The sequence below is a fragment of the Puma concolor genome, chromosome B2, assembly GCF_028749965.1.
Source record: "Puma concolor isolate L17-30 chromosome B2, mPumCon1.1.hap2, whole genome shotgun sequence".
Taxonomy (NCBI): domain Eukaryota; kingdom Metazoa; phylum Chordata; class Mammalia; order Carnivora; family Felidae; genus Puma; species Puma concolor.
In genome coordinates, this window is record NC_141671.1 from 141316647 (window position 1) to 141338372 (window position 21726).

The following is a 21726-nucleotide window of genomic DNA, read 5'->3' on the forward strand; positions in this document are numbered from 1 at the left end:
TCCAACCCATGAACTGTGAAATCATGATCCAAGCCAAAGTTGGATTTACCGACTGAGCCATCAGGTGCCCCTCTTTCACATATTCTTGTTGGTCTTACACAATTCTTTTAAAATATGAAAATGTTCTTGGCTTGAGGGCCTACAAAAATAGGCCATAGGCCATAACCTTGCTGGCTCCTACTGGAAACTTTGAAACCTGAGCACTTGATTAATAGTATGCTACTTATAATAATTGTAATTGAGCAGGAAGATCTATTCCTTGTGGCTTTATAATAGGCTTATTTGGACATCAGCAATAGGAACAAACAACTTAAAAAGCTGCCTTACTGAAAATAATTTATTTAAAATTTTTGAGCACTTACACCAAGTGCAGATGCTATTCTAGGCTCTAGAGATTTAATAGTGTACAAAATAGACTCCACAACAAAACACAACCCTACCCCCCCACCAAAAAAAAAAAAAAAAACCTGCCCTCGTCTAGTTTACATTCAGTTTTATGTGTGGATGTTTTCACGGTTTTATAAAATTCATGTTTTTTGTTTTTTTCATTTAGTGACATTTATCTATTAAAAATTGTTTTCAGGGGTGCCTGGGGTGGCTCAGTCAGTTAAGTGTCTGACTCTTGGTTTCAGCTTAGGTCATGATCTCATGGTTGGTGAGTTTGAGCTCTCGGCTACCAGCACAGAGCCTGTTGGATTTTCTCTCTCCCTCTCTCCCCGCCCCTCCCCTGCTCATGCTGTCTCTGTCTTTCTCCCCCAAAGTAAATAAACTTAAAAAGAAATACTTACAAAAATAAAAAAATTATTTTCATATTAATTGCATAGTGAGCATTTTCTTGAAAACTGGATTAAAAATGCAGCAAAAGGGGCACTTTGAAAAGCTTGGCTCATTGCTTCCCATCTACTAATACTACTTTTGTGTGTGTGTGAAGTGTTATTTGAAAATGATTCTTAGTCCTGATGCTTTCAGGTTATAGCTATACTAACTCACTAGAAGATGACAAGCTAAGCCTCATTAATTGGGACAAAGAACCCAGACTTAATTTAGTGATAAATATATGTGTGTTGTAGAATCTTAATTAAAAAAAAAAATTTTTTTAATGTTTATTTTTGAGAGAGAGGGAGAGAGAATGTGTGCGGGGGAGGGGCAGAGAGACGGGGGCGGGGGAGAAGCTGGCTCCAGGCCCTGAGCTGTCAGGACAGAGCCCAACTTGGGGCTCGAACCCATGAACGTGAGATCATGACCTGAGCTGAAATCGGATGCTCAATCTACTGAGCCGCCCAGGTGCCCCTGTGATAGAATCTTTAAAAAATATGATTCAGATACATTAGTCTTTAAGGCTTTAACGAATGAATGATAATGGAATGATTCTTAAAATACTGTCCGGGGCGTGCAGGTGGCTCAGTTGGTTAAGTGTCCGACTTTGGCTCAGGTTATGTTCTCACAGCTGGTGGGTTCGAGCCCCGCATCAGGCTCTGTGCTGACAGCTCAGAGCCTGGGGGGAGCCTGCTTTGGATTCTGTATCTTCCTCTCTCTCTCTGCCCCTTCCCCACTCACACTCTGTCTCTCTGTCTCTTAAAAAAAAAAAACATTAAAAAAAATTGTTTTAAAATACTGTCTGAAGTTGCTAAATGTAGTTTTCTTGAAATAGGGAGACCATGTCCTGATAGTGTATTTATTTATCTAATAAAAGCTCCAGAGCTATGTGCAGGTTACCTATCTAGTCCCTGGCTAAATACTGAATAAAACTCATCACAGTGAGTTTTTACAACGTTGTAAGTTTGTTGTAAAAGGACTTTTACCTTTGAGTAGTTTTTCTACAAGCATTTAATTAACCAGTAAGTGCCCTTTTTAAAAACTTTATTGAGGTATGAGTAACTGCTTTTGTAAGGATTATTAACACCTTGAATTTTTTACACCAAGAAAAATATTATGGTAATTACTCTTATTGAGCAAAATTTTCCAAATTCTTGTTTCTATTTCTGTCAGGAGAACTCAAAACCTTTTTTAAAGGCCTGTCTCTGCCTCTGTGGCAATTATAAGAACAAGGTTTGTAACCAACTTAGCTGAAGGGTATTGACATTTTAAAGGAGTTGGCCAGAGATACCACATCATTCCTTGTACAGAATTTCCCAGTTTTTTAATTCATTGCATAATCAAAGGATTAAGATGCCTTAGGCCCCTTAGAGCTGTAATAATTAATGATTCGCGATAATTCTGTGAGAACTTCTTTATTTACAAGTCCTTCAAGATCGTTAGACCATTTTTTCATTCTATTTTACTTAGAATTTTCCAGTTGCCACAATGTAATTATAGCTGATGAAGGTTTTCATGTAATAGGAACTAGTGGTTGGAAAGAATGCTGCAAGAAGTAGTTGCTGGTTGTTTGAGCTTTATTTTTTATGCATATGTGCCGGCTATCAGGCCTTGTGTTCTGCAGAGTGGTTATCAGCCTTAACTTAGATACCTGTGTTCTGTTTCTCAATTCATATTCCAATAGGGGTGGGAACGGGAATGGATTACTACAAAGAGTAGTAGGTAGTGTAATGAACATTATGTTACAGAAAATAGTGATACAGCATGTGTAAACTGTGTGTAAGCTCTTTATCGTGTATGTCATGATGTATACAGAATGAGAGAGGAGATGTTATGTGATTTTCAAGAAAGTAGAAGCTTTAGGTAGGGGATGGGGTTGGGTAGATGATGGAAAATGGGCCAGGGATGTTCTGAGGAAGGGCCTTTGTACACTGTATGTAAGACCTCATTTTTAATCAAAGAGGATTGGAGATTCTGAAGGGTTTTGAAATTGTGTTTCAGAAAAATGAGTAGTATCTTTGAAACAGGGCAGGACAATGGAGGGATGAGATTAGAAGGGAGGCTAAATTAGTATAGAGAAGATGAGGGGCTCAACTAGAGTGATAATAGGGAGAAGAAAAAGGGATGAATGCAAGAGAAATTTCATAATAATAAGGAGCTAGATATGAGGACAAGGGTGGTGCCAGGGCTTTAGCTAAGTGACAAAGTAAATAAAGGGATATGGTATCAATCACTAAGAGGGGCAGATCAGGAGGAGCTAAAAACTTGAGAAAGATAATTTGGTGGGTTGGGTTGAAGGGAGATCGTTTTTAATAACCTGGAATAAAAGAAAGATCTTTACTATGGAAGGACTGAAATACTACCCATATCTCAACCACCAAAAGTTACTTTTACTATTTTGCTGACTACAGTAGTAATTTTGAGAGTTTTCTAGGGAGATGATACAGAAAAGAGAAGCAGGCTTAAGGCAAAATCTTGTGGAAGCTTTATGTTCTTCAGTTTTTTAATGTATTTTTTTTAAGATAAGACTTCGATCCATTCTGTTATATTGTATTTGTGAATATGAGGACATTTAAAAGCAACTCTGTATGCATAGGAGATGCTTGATTTTAAACTCTGCTTATAATGCAATTGCTGTTCTTCTGTGCAATTAAAATATAAGTTGTATATGGAGAGATCTGTGAGTAAGATTGATTTAATTTTCTTTAAGGTTTTTATTAGAATTTCTTAACATTAAGCTTACTCATATCATTCAGCATTTTATTAGCTCCTGTTAGCCACATAATTCTTTACCTTATTTAACTATGTCTATAATAACCAATTGTGAATGTGAAATTGTAAAGGTAAAGACTATATCATTAGAAATAGAACCCGTTATTTATCTGAGAAATTTCAGCTAATATGGTTTGTGGGGATCTGTTTTGAAGAGGATTTAAAAATGAATTATTCGTTCTCATGTTTTTTTTTTTTTTTTGGCCATTTCATTATTACTGGTACTTCTAAAATTAAAGGATATAAAATTCATATCATTTTATTTCAATGTTTCACAAAAGACATAGGGAACTGAATTAAAGAAAGTTGGATTGTTTGGATCTCAGGGAAAATTTAAACTAAAGAGTTACTTTTATATATGTGTATGTTTGTTTATATTTATGGATTTTGGTTTCTCCCATGGGGAATCATTTCTGTTTCCTTTGACTTTAGGGTAGTCAGAGACCATTACAGTCATGTGACACATTTGTAGCTATCGGCATAACTGAAGTGTGTGGTTCTATGATTGGGTTTCTTGTTTACTTCCGTGCTTAAACTTGATTTCCAGAAATTACAGATTTTAGACCTGAAAGATGTATATCACTTAACAAAGAAACAAAGATGTGTATCACTTAACAAACTCATTTTATGGATGAATAATCAAGACCCAGAGACGATGAAACTTATTACTTAGTATCAAAGACACATAGTCAGCAACCAAATTAGAATTTCTGCTCTTGTGACTCATTTTAGCATTCTTATTTTTTCAGTGTGTATTTGTTTAGTGGGATTTTGGTAGTACTTAATGTGTGTGTGTGTTGGATGTAGAGGAGGAGTGGAAATAGGGTATTCTTAGTTGATTATTATCATTTCATGCTGCCCCTGGGTCAGGATAAGGAATGGACTATTATGTTATTCTGCTGCTCTCCTGCCCGTGAGATAAGGTGCCATAGGAAAATATGCATACCTTGGCAAAAAAGTGCCACACAGTAACACCCCTCTAGCCAGCAGTTTTCTAGCAATTCCACCCTCTCCAGAAAAGTGAAAAAGCTATTGGGTCAAAGCTCACATATCTTACACCTTCTTTGTGGGAAAGGAGTACAATTACTCTGTAAGCCTTTATCCTTAGCATCTTCCTGATGTTCACATTTTAATAGTGGTGGCTACTTTGTAACTACCTTTAGATTTTCTGGGACTGCTGTTTTTACAAGGCTTCTGGTTCAGGTATTTTAAAGCAAGGCTGCAGGGTCCATGTGGTTACTGTCACAGTAGGATGTGATTGTAGTTGACAAGGGAAGAGATAGTTGTTGTATCATTTATAAAATGGGGTTACACAAGATAACCTTTAGGATTTCTTTAATATTAACCCTGATGAACACGTTTTCTAATTAATTTTTCTTGGCTTCAGTTTACTTATTTCAAAAATAAAGATAAATGATGCCTTCCTCGACCACCTCTAAGAATTTGTTTAAATATTTAAAATATTGGCTTGTTTTAGAATGTTTAGAAAAGCTCGTTTAAGTAAAATAGTAAAATTATTTTTTCAGTATTTGCGAAGTTAATACGAGTTCTAGGGACACCTGGTTAGCTCGCTCGGTTAAGCGTCCGACTCTTGTTTTTGGCTCAGGTCATGATCCCATGGTCGAGGGATTGAGCCCTGTGTTGGGCTCCATGCTGACCGCACAGAGCCTGCTTGGGATTCTCTCTCTGCCCCTCCCTAGCTTGCTCTCTCTCAAAAATAAACATTAAATAAATACAAGTTCTAATACTATGTTTTTAAAGTTTTTTTTAAGTGATTATTTCAGACAGAGAGAGAGAGGGAGAGAGTGTGTGTGTGAGCAAGGGAGGGGCAGAGAGAAAGGGAGACACAGAATTGGAAGCAGGCTCCAGGCTCCACACGGTCAGTGCAGAGGCCCATGCAGGGCTCCGTCTCACGAACTGTGAGATCATGACCTGAGCTGAAGTTGGATGCTTAACTGATTGAGCCACTGAGAAGACCCCAAGAAAATCTATTTTAAAGTTATTAGGAGTATAATTTTGCACTAGAACGTATGAAGTATTTATTTTACACAGATACATATATACACACTTACATAGGTGTGTATAGAAAATTCTGGAAGGCAATCTACCAGTCTTTTAACAGTGGTCATTTCTTAAGAGAGCAGTAGGTGGATAGTGTGCAGTGAATGAAATCTTTCAATATTTGGAATTTTTCATTTGGAATTACCATGTTACATTTATAATATCCCTCAAACCCAAAATACTATGTTTCTTAGCTTTTGTGAGAAAGAGGGAGTTAGTCTATCTTAATAATAATACTATTTTTTTAATGTTTTATTTTATTTTTGAGAGAGACAGTGCAAGCAGGGGAGGGGCAGAGAGAGAGGGAGACACAAAATCTGAAGCAGTTTCCAGGCTCCGAGCTGTCAGCACAGAGCCCGACGCGGGGCCTGAACCCATGAACCGTGAGATCGTGACATAAGCTGAAGTTGGACACTCAATCAACTGAGCCGCCTGGGCACCCAATGATACTACTACTTTTCAATGCTAATTAATATAATGAGATCACATTTTGTATATATCAACTGCACATTTATTTTTAATATTTATTTATTTTGAGATAGAGCACGCACATGAGCAGAGGAGGGGCCGAGAGAGGGGGAGAGAGAGAATCCCAAGGAGGCTCTGTGATGTCAGTGCAGAGCCCAGTGAGGGGCTTGAATTCATGAACCATGAAATTGTGACCTGAACCAAAATCAAGAGTTGGGTGCTTAACCAGCTGAGCCACCCAGGTGCCCCTGACTAAATCCTTTAGAGAGTGAGCTTCCTTGTTAAAGGTTGGAAGATTGTTAAACCGTATTTGACGATTGCTTAAAATTCATATTTAAATGAAATTTGTTTAGCTGTTATTTGGTCAGTAGATGCATAAGCTTCATAATCTGTTGTCTTTTGATCAAAGTCTTCTTGGTTATTAGTTAGGTTGATGCTATTCAATGGCACGTTTCCACAAGCATCTACCATTTTACTCAGTGACTCACTTGTGTATGTTTAGTTGGTTGCTAGCTGGTGGGCTTTTTTGTTTGGTTTTTGGAAACCGAGCGTCTGGGTAGGCAGAAGAACTGGGTTTGGGAGATGGTTCTGTAGCTTACTACCAATTTGAATTGAGTTAGGTTACTTACCCTAAATTTATCCAGCTATAAAATGAGAACAATATTAATGTGTCATTCTGAAGATAAAAGTGATACAGCATTTATGATAGTACTTAATAATTGACAAGGTATATGAAAAGTAATTATGACTATCTTTCTTCTTTATCATGCTACTGCCTGTCCCTTGTTTTAATTCTGTATATTTGTTGCTCATATTTCTGGAATCATTTCACCCGAAGGCCTGGTAGGCTCTTGTTCTTATTCTCTCTGATACTTAGTCTTTGGTATTTATTCTTTATTTCTTTAACTGTTATCTCTTCAGGAATGACTTGTATTTTTGCTTTTCTCTTCTGGGATTCAGTCTCATGTTTTTTAGGTATTTTATATCCATGTGCACATGAAATTATATTGTTATCACTTGAATCCAAACTTGTATTCCTTCCACAAACTTCTTTTAGACTTTCTCTTTTTTTCTTCTCATTTTATATAAAAGAATATTTTAATTCTTGCCCTTAGGAACTGGAAAGACTATACATATTTGGAAATGAGCCTGTACCAAACACTGGCCAAAGAAAAATCTGCGACTCTATGCCTTATCTTTGTTCTGGTCACTCAGAGATACAGTGTTATCAGCTGTGATTGTTGTTGCTTTTTGCCTCACATTATTTTTGTCTGTGTGTTCAACGTAGTCTACTTTCCCATCGGCATAGATACAGGACCCCCTTTACACATTCTAATATGCCACATCTCTGAGGCCTGATGGGAATACTAATATTCTGTGTTATGTTGTCTTGTGACTGACATCACCCATCTGGTATGTTTCACTTTCCCCTGATTGCCACATCTTATTCATTGTTAGAGAAAATATTGTGACTGGGTTTTTCTTTTCCACCTGTCTCATGACAGGGTTCTGACCCTCTTGCCCAGGTAACTGCGTACAATTAAGAGATGTTTCAAGAACGAAGCTGCTAGCTATTTCAGATTCCTGTCTTACAAAGTGATGGAATAGCTCTGATGCAGGTTTTCAAAACATGGCTTTTATTTGCTTTTCCTACAGTCCAGTCTTCCATCCTCCCCGGATGCTCTAGCCTGAACCTAGACTTCCTCTTTATGTCAGTAGTAAAATCATACTCCCAAATACCCAGACTTGAGAACTTGGAATTTTCCTAGGTGCCTCTTTCATTTATATCTTCTCAGTCATAAAATCCAAAGAGCTATTTTTAAAAATGTGTTCTGCATCCTTCCTTTTTATTCTTAGTATTAAATAATAAAAATAAAATGTTGATACTTTAGTCCAGGTCCTCATTATGTTCCCCCCTTGGTTTGTTATAGTTAGTTTTGAGTTGGCTTTTAATTTACTATTCTCTGTTCTCTGTAGTTCATACTGTAGAACTAAGTCTTTTTATATTATTAGATTAATTTTTACTACATTAATCTTTTCAGACAACTGTTTTGCATGAATCGCTTTATACTTTTAAAAACATTTCATATTACCTTTGCGTTCAACTGTGCAGACTTCTTAGCTATGGGTTTCAGGCTTTTTATAAGACTATATTTTAGAAATGAATAAGATATTTATAAGTAAATGTAGAAGTGTGCTTATCATATACATCGTATATACACAACACTGTGAAATGGGAACGTCATAGTAGTAAATGAAGGTATGCATTATATATTCTTATCTATGTGTCTTATTGTTTTGGTACTCTTGATTCTCCAGTAGGAAAGCACAGCATTCTATTGATATTCTAATGCATTCCCATTAGGAAATAGCCCTCTTCTCCAATCCTTCTTGAAAATTGCTATTTGTAAAGAGAGATTTATTGATGAGTGTGTTATGAATGTAAATAGTGTGGAAGCAGAATCATAGCTGTTAACAGAAATGCTCTCTTTTTCCAGTCAGCGCATTTCACTTCCGTTTTCTTTACTAAACCTTTTCTCTGTTAGCAAATGCATATACATTTCATTTGTTTGAATGTAGCATTTTTTTTATCCTGGCACTAAATTATGCCATGTGTTTTGTTTTCATGAGGCAAAATCTTCAGTTTCTCATGGGTCCCCCAAATCTTAAATACCACTTTAGTATATTATTCCTCTGTTAAATGCAAATGAGAATTTGAGAGAAGAGAAACAAAGATCCTCAGCCACTAATAGTTAAGTAAATTGTTTTCCCATACATCAATTTTTTAATATACACACCTCAAATTAGTGTCTTCACAGAATTACCCGTGATTACATTTTAAAGACATTAGGGATAATTAGCTGACCATGGTGAATTTCAGAATGCTAAGAATCTGCTCTGTCATAGTAATGGTATGTCACTGACCTCCCCTTCTATGTCAGTAGATCGTTACATATTTGAGGTGAAGTTCTTCAAGGTTTTTGTTGTTGTTTTTTTGTTTTTTGTGTGTGTTTTTTTTGTTTGTTTGTTTCTTAAGGCTTAATATTGTGCATATCTGCAGATCTAGTCAGTGACTGTTGGTTTAATTATATTTAAATCATTGTTTGGCTTTGACCTATTAATTGGTTGAATTTGGCTTGGTATTTCTCAGTTCTTTGTTTTTAGTTGATAACACCTTGATAATAAGACTTTATTGATCTGAGTAAGAATATTGAGTGGTGATGATTAACTCTGAAAGTCAATTTGAAAATTGTATAGAAGAATGATTATTATACAATATTGTAAATGATATTGGGGATTATTTCAGAGTGAAGCATTCTTCTGCTTTGAAATAATTTCTTTTTTTTTTTAATTTTTTTTTTTTCAACGTTTATTTATTTTTGGGACAGAGAGAGACAGAGCATGAACGGGGGAGGGGCAGAGAGAGAGGGAGACACAGAATCGGAAACAGGCTCCAGGCTCTGAGCTATCAGCCCAGAGCCTGACGCGGGGCTCGAACTCACGGACCGCGAGATTGTGACCTGGCTGAAGTTGGACGCTTAACCGACTGCGCCACCCAGGCGCCCTGAAATAATTTCTTATTTTCATGAATATTGGCATAGAATTATAAATAAAAGGCTGCAAAGATTTTTTTTTTTTTTAATGTTTATTTTTGAGAGAGAGAGCCAGCAAGCAGGGGAGGGGCAGAGAGAGAGGGAGACAGAGAATCTGAAGCAGGCTCCACACTGTCAGCGCAGAGCCTGACATGGGGCTTAAACTCAACAAACCATGAGATCATGACCTGAGCCAAAACCAAGAGTGGATGCTTAACAGACTTGAGCCACCCAGGTGCCCAAGGCTGGAAAGATTGAAGTTCAGGGGGGAAAAATAAATGTATATCTTTACCTGTGGTTTTCATATTCCACTTCTTTGAGCAAAATAGATCTGTTTCATTTGAGTGAATTTAAATATGAAGAAGCCTGATAAATTTTTGCTGATTTGTTGATTTGGTTACTTGATTACCGTTGGAACCCAGTAAGCTGCTTGATCAAAGTTGAATCTGCATATATGTGGATACCTGATATGTTCAAGGAACTATTTTAGACATTGTGGAGGATATGAAATAAAGGATACTGATATTGGTTCCTGTTTATTGAAGGTTTATACTATGTGAGGTCAGTGCTTTCCAAAGTGGGTGGATGAATGGAAAGATGGGTAGCCAAGTAGGTAGGTAGATAGAGACAGACAGACAGACTAAACAGAGAACAAATTATGACCAAATAAATTTACCCTTGTGATAAGATTGCTGTGAAGGTAATAAGCAGGGTGTATAACAGTTGCAGGAGGATACATACATCACTAGTGGCACAGTGTGATTTAAGATATGAAAGTTAACTCCCTTTTCCCATTTTACTGATTACAACTAGGAAGAAGTCTGAGTTTTGTATCACTATGTCTTTTACATTTCTAGGTATTTGCTAACTGTCTTTAAAAAAATAAAACAGAGATTGCACTTTAGACTCAGCCTTTGGCAAGAATTATCCAGAAAGAATTTAATCATGTTTTACTTTCCTTATAATTAATTTTAGTATTACCTTCTACTTATGACTGTAAGCTAGCTAGAACAGTGTCTCAAAAAATTTTTACAACCCACAATAAGAAATATAATTTGTGGGGGCACCTGGGTGGCTCAGTTGGTTGAGTGTCCAACTCGTGATTTCAGCTCAGGTCATGATCCCGGGGTCGTGGGATCAAGCCCAATGTCAGGCTCCACACTGAGCATGGAGCCTGCTTAAGATATTCTCCCTCTGCTCCTCTCTCCTGCTCGTGCTCACTCTCTCTCTTGCTCTCAAATTAAAAAAAAAGAAGAAATTTAATATGTGTCATGAGCCAATAGGCACAATGTAAATATAACAGGACACAAGTCTCACCCAAGATTAGTCAGTGTGTACTTCATTATTTTCTATTTTATTCTGTTTTATTTTAATTGGGCTAGAATTACCATGAAAAAGTTTTCATCTAGTTGATTAAATTATGGTTTGAAAAAAAGTAAAAGAAAAAAATGCATGAAATAGAAAAAGGAATGTGTGGTAGGACTTTTGTTTATTTGTAAGAAAATTATGTGTGCCTAATAAATTATATTCAGTTGTTATAACACATATTTTTCTGAATGTTTTTCTTATCTTTACATTTAATTCTTACATTTATAAAACTACTTATTACAGATATTTTATATTTGTCATGTAATATATTAGATGTTTCCATATTTCTATGTTAATAATGTATGTATGTTAACTTAATGTCTCTTAGAATACCTTACTAAATTTTTATTCTTGAACATTTTTTAACTGTTATATAAAATGTTGATATGGGGGCACCTGGGTGGCTCAGTTGGTTAAGTGTCTGACTTTGGCTCAGGTCATGATCTCGCGGTTTGTGAGTTCGAGCCCCACATAAGGCTGTCTGCTGTCAGCACAGAGCCCTCTTTGGATCCTCTGCCCTCCCCCACCCCCCTCTTCCCCTGCCCCACTTTTGTGCACGCTTGCTCTCTCAAAAAAAATACACATTTAAAAAAATGTAAAAATTCCATGATTCTGACTTTTTGCTTCTTAAAATATATGAAGTCACTCATAAACATTTTGTAGCTCTTCTATTTAGCACCATACTACCTTTTCCTTCCAGACGTTAGTTTTCAGTTCTAAAATTTTCAAATTTTCAGTTGGTTCTTTTTTGTAGTTTTTCTTTCCTTGATGAAAACTTCTGTTTTTGCATTTATTTCAAGAATTTGCTCCTTTGCCTTATTGGAGATGATTATAATTTCTTTAAAGTTTGATAATTCCAACATCAGCATCTTCCTGTGGTTGGCATCTGTTGATTATCCTTTCACTTGAGCGTTTTCCTGGTGTGTGTGTGCGTGTGTGTGTGTGTGTGTGTGTGTGTGTGTGTGTGTGTGTTTGTATGTCCAGGAAGTTTGGCTTGTATACTGGGCATTTTCAGTATTATATTGTAGGACTTTATTAAAATCATCTTAAGAGTGTTGATTTGTTTTCTTTAGCAGGCATTCAGCTTGGTTAGGTTCAGGATGCAATTTCTGTCTTCCCTTTTTGTAGTGGTTTTAACGTCAGTTCCATCTTTTTTTTTTTTTTTTTTAATTTTTTTTTTTTTTCAACGTTTATTTATTTTTGGGACAGAGAGAGACAGAGCATGAACGGGCGAGGGGCAGAGAGAGAGGGAGACACAGAATAGGAAACAGGCTCCAGGCTCTGAGCCATCAGCCCAGAGCCTGACGCGGGGCTCGAACTCACGGACCGCGAGATCGTGACCTGGCTGAAGTCGGACGCTTAACCGACTGCGCCACCCAGGCGCCCCAACGTCAGTTCCATCTTACAAGCATTTTGCGTTTTGCTGTTTAGGTGTACTCAAAGCATGTGCCACTTAGGAGTTAGTGGTTTATACAGATTTTTGTTCTCAGAGCCTTTGCTGGGTTTGTTTTGGGCCTGTTTCACGCAAACACAATTCCAGAATGAGCCCAAGACTTTTAAGTTCCTGCACAGAATTAGAGGATCCTCCTCAGATCTCTGTGCAATTCCCATACTCTCTTTAGATCCCAGGGCATCCTTTTCTCTGTTCTCTGGCCAAAAAATCAGGTTTCTCTCCGTGTTGAGCCTTCAGAGATGAAGTGGTGAGAGAAAAAAATGGGGATTCCTCACCATACTTTTTGGATAATAAAGGCCCCTTTTCCTAGTTCCTCTATCTGGACGTTGCTATTCTTTGGGGGGTTTTTAGGTGCTGGCAACAGTTGCTTCTCTCCAACCCATCGCAGGGCCCAGGGGGAAATGGGGGGGGGGGGGAAGAAAAGAAGATTGCTCCTGATGCCCAGCTCAGCAGCTTGGAAGAGGCCTTTTACCTAGTGTTCTGGCTGGACACGAGGGGTTTCCTCTAGTGTTTCTGCCTCTAGCATTGGCTGCAGTGATTCTGCCTACTCTCGGGGATCGAAGCCTGTAGATAATACAATTATTTACAACATAAAGCAATATGAAATTTACCTCAGTCCCTTCCCCTGCCATCACTGGTTATTCTACTCCAGTTTCTGTTCAGCTTCCTGTTGTTTTTACTTCTCAGTCCTCAGGTAGCCTCAGGTTGCCTTTGTGTGTTTAGTCTGGCATTTTTAGTTGTACTCAGTGGGGGAGAGAGGCTGTATTGGCTTGCTACATCTTGGCTCACTGCAACTCTGGTATACCACTTTAAGAGGTTTTTGTCGTTGTTTTGAGAGAGAGAGAGAGAGAGCGCGTGCACGAGCGAGCGTGAGTGCGAGCAGGGGAGGGGCAGAGGGAGAGAGAGAGAGAATAAGCCCACATTGTGCATGGAGCCTGACTCCGGGCTCAATATCACAAATGTGAGATCATGACCTGAACTAAAATCAAGAGTCACTCAGGCACCCCAAGAGTATTGTTTTATCCACTTTATCCCAAGAATTTGGAAAGGATATGTAAATTTTTGTATTGAATTAAGGGACTATGCAAATAAATTTTTGTTGTCTAAATTTAGTTTTTTAAGTAGTAGTTTTTGGGGGAGAGTTTATTATAGTTTTTCTTTGTTACTAACGCAGTTTTATTAAAAAAATTTTTTTTAGTGTATTTATTTATTTTTCAGAGAGAGAGCGCATGAGCAGGGGAGGGGCAGAGTGAGAGGGAGACACAGAATCTGAAGCAGGCTTCAGGCCCTGAGCTGTCAGCACAGAGCCCGATGTGGGGTTTGAACTCACGAGCTCGGAGATCATGACCTGGGCCGAAGTCAGATGCTTAACTGACTGCCCCCCCAGGCGCCCCACTAACACAGTTTTAAACTGTAAGTTAGATTCTAAAATAAATGGCTTCCTTTTTATAAGAGTGTTCAAAACTATAATATTAATCTTAGACCCCTGCCATGGTTGAGAAATAGAATGTTCTCCTTGGTAATATACAAGGTTAATTATTTATGTGAAAATACTTTAGCCCATAGGAAAGCATAATTAGTTACAAAGCATGTAAACATTTATGTTTGTCATGATAATTATGTTAGCACTTATACGTATCAAATTCTGGCTTTTTAAAAAATATTTATTTTTGATAGAGTGCATATGAGAAAGGGGCAGAGAAAGGGTGACAGGATCTTAAGCAGGCTCTGCACTGACAGGCTAACAGTAGCGAGCTGCTGAGTTGGACTCTCAACTGACTAAGCCACCCACCGCCTCACCAAAAGCGTAGTGTGTAGGTTTGATCTTACTAGACAGATGTTTGCGTACTTCACATTTATAATTTTAAGAAAATAGGCATCATTTTTCCTGATAATATTTTATACTTCTATATTTTCTGTTTTTTATTTTAGAAGAGAGCATACGTGAGCTGGGGAGAGGGGCAGATGGGGTGAGAGAAGGGAGAGAGAGAGGACAGCGAGAGAAAGAGGGAATCTTAAGTAGGCTTCATGCTCAGTGCAGAGAGTGATTCAGGACTTGATCCCAGGACCCTATGATCATGACCTGAGCCAAAATCAAAAGTCAGATGCTCAACCTACTGAGTCACCCAAGTGCCCCACTTTTTTTTTTTTCAAAGGGGTTCTGGATTTGAGATCCTGACAAAGGCATAGTTTTGCATTCCCTTCACTAAATAATAATTACTTTCGTTGTATACTTAATTATACTTTGCAAACTGTTTGTTAGAATATTACCTGTCTCCAGAAGCATGCTGTCTGTTCTATGAGGACAGAAAATGTTGTCAGTCTCTTCTATTGGATCCATAGTGCCTGGCACTAATGAGTATTTTTGGATTGAGTAATGAATTGTTGGATTATAGAGAATTTGCATTTTCTGTCATCTTTGGGCTTTTTAAAATATTTTCCAATTTTTCTGTACTAAAATATAATCACAGAAAAGGTTTTAAAGCCTAAAAGCCTTTAAGGTTATATTTTAAAGGAAAAGATTATTTCTTAATTTTGCTCATTGATTTTTAGATTTATAACATTTTAGATTTTATGTGCTGTGATGTTTCAATTACATATGGTTTATTTATTTCAAAGATGCACTTGAAACATTGGAAATTTTTAAAAAGTTTTTAAAAATACTTATTTTTGACAGAGAGAAAGCAAGTGAGGGAGGAACAGAGAGAGAGAGGGAGACACAGAATCCGAAGCAGGCTCCAGGTTCAGAGCTATCAGCACAGAGCCCAACTCGAGGCTTGAACTCACAAACCGTGAGATCATGACCTAAGCTGAAGTCGGATGCTTAACCGATGGAGCCATCCAGTCACCTCAAAACATTGGAAATTTTTATACGGGCACATTATTAGTTTAAAATCAGGAGCTGTGCCTTTGTTAAAAGCTTGATCTGGGGCGCCTGGCAGAACATCTGTAACATATCTTTTGCTCTAAAAAGTTCTGATTGTTCAAGAATATTTCTACTTCAATGGAAGTAACCCAAGCTTATGTATAGTTTTCATTCAAACATTTGTTACAAAGAAATTTACTTTAAAAAATCTGAGGTACGGGCAACTGGGTGGCTCAGTTGGTCAAGCTGGGTGGCTCAGAATTTGCGGTCTGTGAGTTTGAGCCCTGCGTCGGCCTCTGTGCTGACAGCTCAGAACCTGGAGCCTGCTTCAGATTCTGTGTCCCCCTCTCTGTCTGCCACTCCCCTGCTCACATCCTCTCACAAAAATAAAAAACATTAAAAAAAAATCTGGGGCGCCTGGGTGGCTCAGTCAGTTAAGCGTCAGACTTCAGGTCAGGTCACAATCTCGCGGTCCATGAGTTCGAGCCCCGCGTCAGGCTCTGTGCTGACAGCTCAGAGCCTGGAGCCTGCTTCCAATTCTGTGTCTCCTCCTCTCTCTACCCCTCCCTCGCTTGTGCTGTTTCTCTCTCTCCCTCAAAAATGAATAAATGTAAAAAAATAAAAAAAAATAAAAATCTGAGTATAAAGTCACTGTTGGTCGCATTATTCTTTTAGAACATGCTTTTTTTTTTTTTTTTTAAATTTTTTTTTTTTTCAACGTTTATTTATTTTTGCGACAGAGAGAGACAGAGCATGAACGGGAGGGGCAGAGAGAGAGGGAGACACAGAATCGGAAACAGGCTCCAGGCTCTGAGCCATCAGCCCAGAGCCTGACGTGGGGCTCGAACTCACGGACCGCGAGATCGTGACCTGGCTGAAGTCGGACGCTTAACCGACTGCGCCACCCTGGCTGAAGTCGGACGCTTAACCGACTGCGCCACCCAGGCGCCCCTAGAACATGCTTTTAATGTTGCGTTTTCTTAGTGTTGAATCTGCTACTGTTAATTCTGTTGTTACTTTCTGGTCACATTCTGCTATGTCAAGTGCAACTGATTTTATGTTACTTCAGTACATGCTTATTGTATCTAATATTTCATTGTATCTAATATTTATCTCAAATCAAAAAATAATTTGGAAGATCCTGCTATATAGGAGAGGAGAACTTGTATATTAGGGAGTGACAAATTTTGGATATAGTTGAAGTAAACCTTGTAGTAAAGTATTCGTTCTCAGGTATTACAGTTGGAGAATAATCTCTTTAAAGTGACTATCAGTGAAACAAGTCTCTTACTTACTTTTTTATTCCTATATGCAAAACACTGAATTTCTATTTTTTTATGTTTGAAGTTATTTAGGAAATTTTTTTTCATTTTAATTTTGACTTTGAATTATAAAAATAACTTTCACAAAAATATTTTGCGAAAGTTAAAAAAATCTATACAGTCAAGATATAATGAAGAAAAATCATTTACAGCTTTTTTAACCGTGTAAGTTTTCTGTTGCTGTGTAACACATTGCCACAAATTTAGCTTGTGGCTTAAAGGACCACAGATTTATTTTACAAATTCCATGGGTCATGACCCAAGCACTAGTTTGCTGCCTTTGCTGATGGGCTCACCAGGCAGAAATCAAGGTGTCATCTAGGCTCGATGCTCTCATTCAAGACATGGGTTTCTCTTCCAACTTCATTTAGGTTGCTGACTGAATACAGTTCCTTGCTGTTATAGGGTTGAGGTCTGGTTAGTTCGCTAGCTATGGGCTGGGGGGTTGCTCTCAGTTCCTACCAGCTACCTCAGGTCCTAGTAGTCATGTGGCCCCCTCACACGGCCATGTGAGAGAGCTAGATCTTTGGTGTCTCTTCTAATGACACTAGTCCTGTTGAGTCAGTCTTATGATCTCTTGTGACTTTACACTCTTACAATCTCATGTCACTTTACCACCGTGTAGGCTCTATTTTCAAATACAGTCACATTAGTGGTTGGGGATTCAACATAAGAATTTTGAGGGGAGAGATACTGTGGAGGGCCATTGTGGCAAGTATAGTTAAAACAAGATTGCACTAAAATATTATTATATTTTTCAAAGTAACATAGGCATGTAATTTTTTTAAGGACAAAAGAAATTTTATTTGAAGCTTATCCTTCTCACCTTACGCTGGATCCTCCAAAGAGAAAAATGTTTTAGTTCTTAATACTTTAGTTCCTTTGCTGATTACGTTCGTGTATCTAAGCAATATTTTTGTAATACTGTTTCTTGAATAGTCGATTTTAGATGTTATTGACTTTTTGCAGAATAGATGAGGTATTAGTTCAATTGTGTTGCTCTTGCTGTCTTTAATACCTCAATTTTGCGTGGTGGGACTCTGGAATTAGGCAGGACAAATTATTTTCCTCTGGGTGTATCTTCTGTGTGTACTGTGGCTTGTGGTTTCCTCTTTATGTCCTCAGTTACTAATCCCCTTAATAATATTTCCAGTTTTTGTAAATTTGTGACATCTTGTTTGCTGATTATACTCCCCTTCCTATTCTGTTTTCATTGTGAGGTTTTGTTTTTTGTTTTTTTTTTTGTTTTTTTTTTTACCTGTTTAAGATTGTATTCCTTTATTGTCCCCCTAATAGGAGGAAGAGGAGAAAAATGTCTGTAGTCAGCTTGCTGTCTTGAATTTAAAGTATCAGGATTGTGTTTGTTCCACAATTTCTGATTTTCGGATTTTGGAGATTTGAGGGATTCTAACTAGTACTATCAAGGCAGTAAAGGACCATTGTTGGGAAAGATGGATTGGATTGATCACTGTTTTAGTTATTTTAGGTTTACATAGTGGGTTAATTCTGTTGATCATGGAGCCACACCCTTGAAGGTTTAACAATTAACCTGTAAATGAGCAAGATTTTACCTAAATTTGATTGTTCTCTTGGGTGGTCAGTTAAATTCTTTTTTGGGCTCTTCCAAGGTAATGATAGAATTCATGTAATACCTATGCTCAAATTGGGAAAGGCACTGAAGTTTTTGAAGTGAGTTCCCTTAAAATAACAGCATGAAGTACAACATTTTGTTAAGTTTTGGGTGATGAGTCACACTCAGCATGTGGAAGAGGGTGGATCAAGGAGGACATGAATATGCTTTCCAGAGACATGAGATTGCAGTGTTTATCTAAAAGGAAAAAAAAGTGCACAGTTCTAGGATTGAGAAACATTGCCCAAGTTCAGAGTTGGCCTGCTTTTGTAGGTAACTTCTCTTGGAACATACCCTGCCCATTCATGTGTGAATTGGTCCTGGGTTGCTTTCTTGCAACAGGGGTAGAGCTGAGTAGTGTGATAAGAGACATGTAGTCTTAGAGTGTAAAATACTTACTGTGGTGACTATTCCTTGGCCTAATCAGTAGTTGACAGCTAGCAACTTTAAAGATCTTTATTCTAAATAAAGCAGCCAGCAGCAACTCACATGTCTCAGTGTAGGTAAAAAATTTCTCAAAACTTGATTAAAGTCATTAGAAACTGATTTGATTAGTTGTTGTTTTCATATCTAAAAAATACATTTGATGTGCCTACAAGTTCCTGAAGGGAGTGAAACATAAGGAATTAATTAGACTGAAACCCAGGCTATTGTTTAATGTCTTTGTGTAAATAAGTCTTTAGTAGCCAAAGGAAAGGACAGGTCAAGACTGGGACTTCATTTCAGTCAGAGGTCAGACAGATACGGAGAGTTTGTATAAATAAAGGATTGTCACATGAGATTAAATAACATTAGAACATAGCATTTGAGGGGAAGAACCTTGGTTTTCAGACACAGCAGGTGTCAGTAGCCCTAGAAAAGTTAAAATAGTCTTAACAAAGGGAATGATTTGATGGAACAAACTAACAGGAATCAGCAGCCACTTTAGACGTTAGAAAACACTATAGCAGGGAGCCAGCCAGACCCCAAAAAATTGATGTGTAGGATTAAAACATGTACATGAGAAAACTGGATATCTAGAGAGCCCAAGCTTAGAGTGCATGCAGTCCCGATCTTCTTACCCAAGCATAGTGGTGGGAATCATCAGGCAAATGGAAAAAAAAAGTCCCAGAGTAAACTTTCATTCTTCTCCAACATTTTCCAGTATAAAACCAGATCACATTTTGAGAATACAGGGAGAATAACATTCCCAATTTTTGGTGAGGGATTGGTATTTCTGATTAGAATGAGGATTGAAATGAAGCTTGGCACTTCCTAATGGCAATATTGTAGCAGAATTAAGTTATCAGTTGGGTATTACAGGTTTATTACTGTCTATCATGCATTATGTCATATCCTGTAGATTTAAAGATTAAATATACTCTCTTGATATACATTGGATTATTTATAGAAGTTTTTTAAAAGCTTTGAATGGTCTGATAGTGTATTTCATCACTATTTTCTTTTTCTAAAATACTGAATGTTGTAGTGATAATCGTACAATTCTCAACAAATAGTCTTTAATGCAGGTCCTAGAGGATTGAGTTTGATGTTGAGAGAATTGACAACAGTGAAATATATAGAACACTTAAATTGAGATAGAAGATGAATAGAAGGAAAAGTGGATAATGACAAGCTGTCTCTGAAGTCATGTGCTTAGTTCACATTAGTTCATTAAATGTATAAATTTATACTCCACCTACTTCAAAGGAACTTTGAAGCAGCTTATCAAAATTAGACACCCATGAAAATACATTTTATTTTTAGATCCAGTAAAACTAATAGTTAAATATAGCACAGAAGTAGATGTCAATAGACATTTGAGATTTATGTTCAGACAAGTAAAAGAAACATCAGCAGGCTCACTTAGAAGCCAAGCCACAGGATGGGAGAAACATTAATTTTTTTTTTTTTTTGATTAAAAAAGTAAGCACATGAAAAGTAGCTGAATCATTATCCTGTTTCTGTATTCAAGGAGAAAATACTTTGGGAATCTTGCATAAGGGATTTTTTGGGGGGATTAAAGATAATTTCTTTAACAGATTGGTAAAACACAGTGTACTTACAGTTTAGTAAAGGCATTTGGTGGGGAATTAAATGAAATGATCTGTGTCCATATTCTGATGATCAGATTTAATAAAGAAATGAGATTTTAGAGAATCCAGAATAATGGTTAGTTGGAAGTGTATATATTAAGTGAGCCTTGGAAAAGTACTTTATTATCAGTATTTCTCTGAGTACTGCCTTAAATTTCTGCAGTAGCTGCATTTAAAAAGGGGGAGGAGATGTCTGGTGAAAGATGCCTTTTAAAAATGTTTTATAGGTCTAAATTGCATGTCCCCTAACTCACCCTCCAGCCCTCAACACACACAAAGAGAAAAAACGAAGCTTTGGTGTGCTGTGATATGGACGAATACTTGATTGAGACTTGGGGGCTTTGCTACACGCAACGTATAGTCACCTTTGCTACATGCAATCTATAGTCAACGCATAGAACCTGATGCGTTTTCATCTCCCTAGTAATAGAAGTTATTTTAGAATGGACTTGCAAGTATTGGAGTGAATAGATGTTTGATGGATCCCTTCATATTGTTCGTTTAGATGGAGAACACCTACCAGAGAGAAGGATTTTAATTTTAATAGTGGCTAGCCTTGTTGAGTAACTTTAATATGTTCTAAAAGCTTTATTATATGTGATGTTTCTGTGAAATGAGTTTCTACTTTGTGAATGAGAAAATGAAACTTCAGAGCTTTAGCAGCTTGTAATAAGGTGACATAGTTGGAATTTCTATCCAGGTCTTTCTGTGCAAAGCTTGTACAATGTTGTGTCTTATGTGTATTCATTTAAATTTATTCTTTACAAATATTTATTTTTTGAAGATACTGAAGGTACAGTTTGGAGAAAAGGAAAAAATCTAAACAAAAAAGACACAGTTTCTATTTTTGAGCTTACTCTCTTGTAGGAGAAGGTGAGAGTGGGTCTCAGACAGGCAGCAGCCAGAGCCTATGAGAAATTCTGGGAAATTGACCTTTACTTTTTATATACAGCTTGGTGTAAGCACTGTAGAATGTGTTGATGTTATTTTGTACCTGGTGAATAGACTGGCATACGGGTAAGAATTGAAGACAGAAATATATTAAAATTCCCTGTGAGGGGCACCTGGGCAGCTCAGTCGGTTAAACGACTGACTTCATCTCAGGTCATGGTCTCATGGTTCATGAGTTCCAGCCCTGCGTTGGGCTCAGCATTGACTGCTTGGAGCCTGGAGCCTGCTTCAGATTCTCTGTCTTCCCCTCTCTCTCTGCTCCTCCCCTACTGTGCTCGCGCTCTCTCTCTCTCTCTCTCTCCCTCTCTCTCTCTCTCAAAAATAAATATTTTAAAAAATTTCCTGTAAATT

The 21726-nt window shown here is 37.5% G+C and overlaps 1 protein-coding gene and 1 pseudogene across 8 annotated transcripts in view; one reads left to right on the forward strand and one right to left on the reverse strand.

The window, feature by feature from the left end:
- Positions 1 to 21726, forward strand: part of SCAF8 (SR-related CTD associated factor 8) — a 204349-nt gene that overhangs the window by 11534 nt on the left and 171089 nt on the right. The window lies entirely within an intron of this gene.
- Positions 7279 to 7749, reverse strand: LOC112862032 (single-stranded DNA-binding protein, mitochondrial pseudogene; annotated as a pseudogene).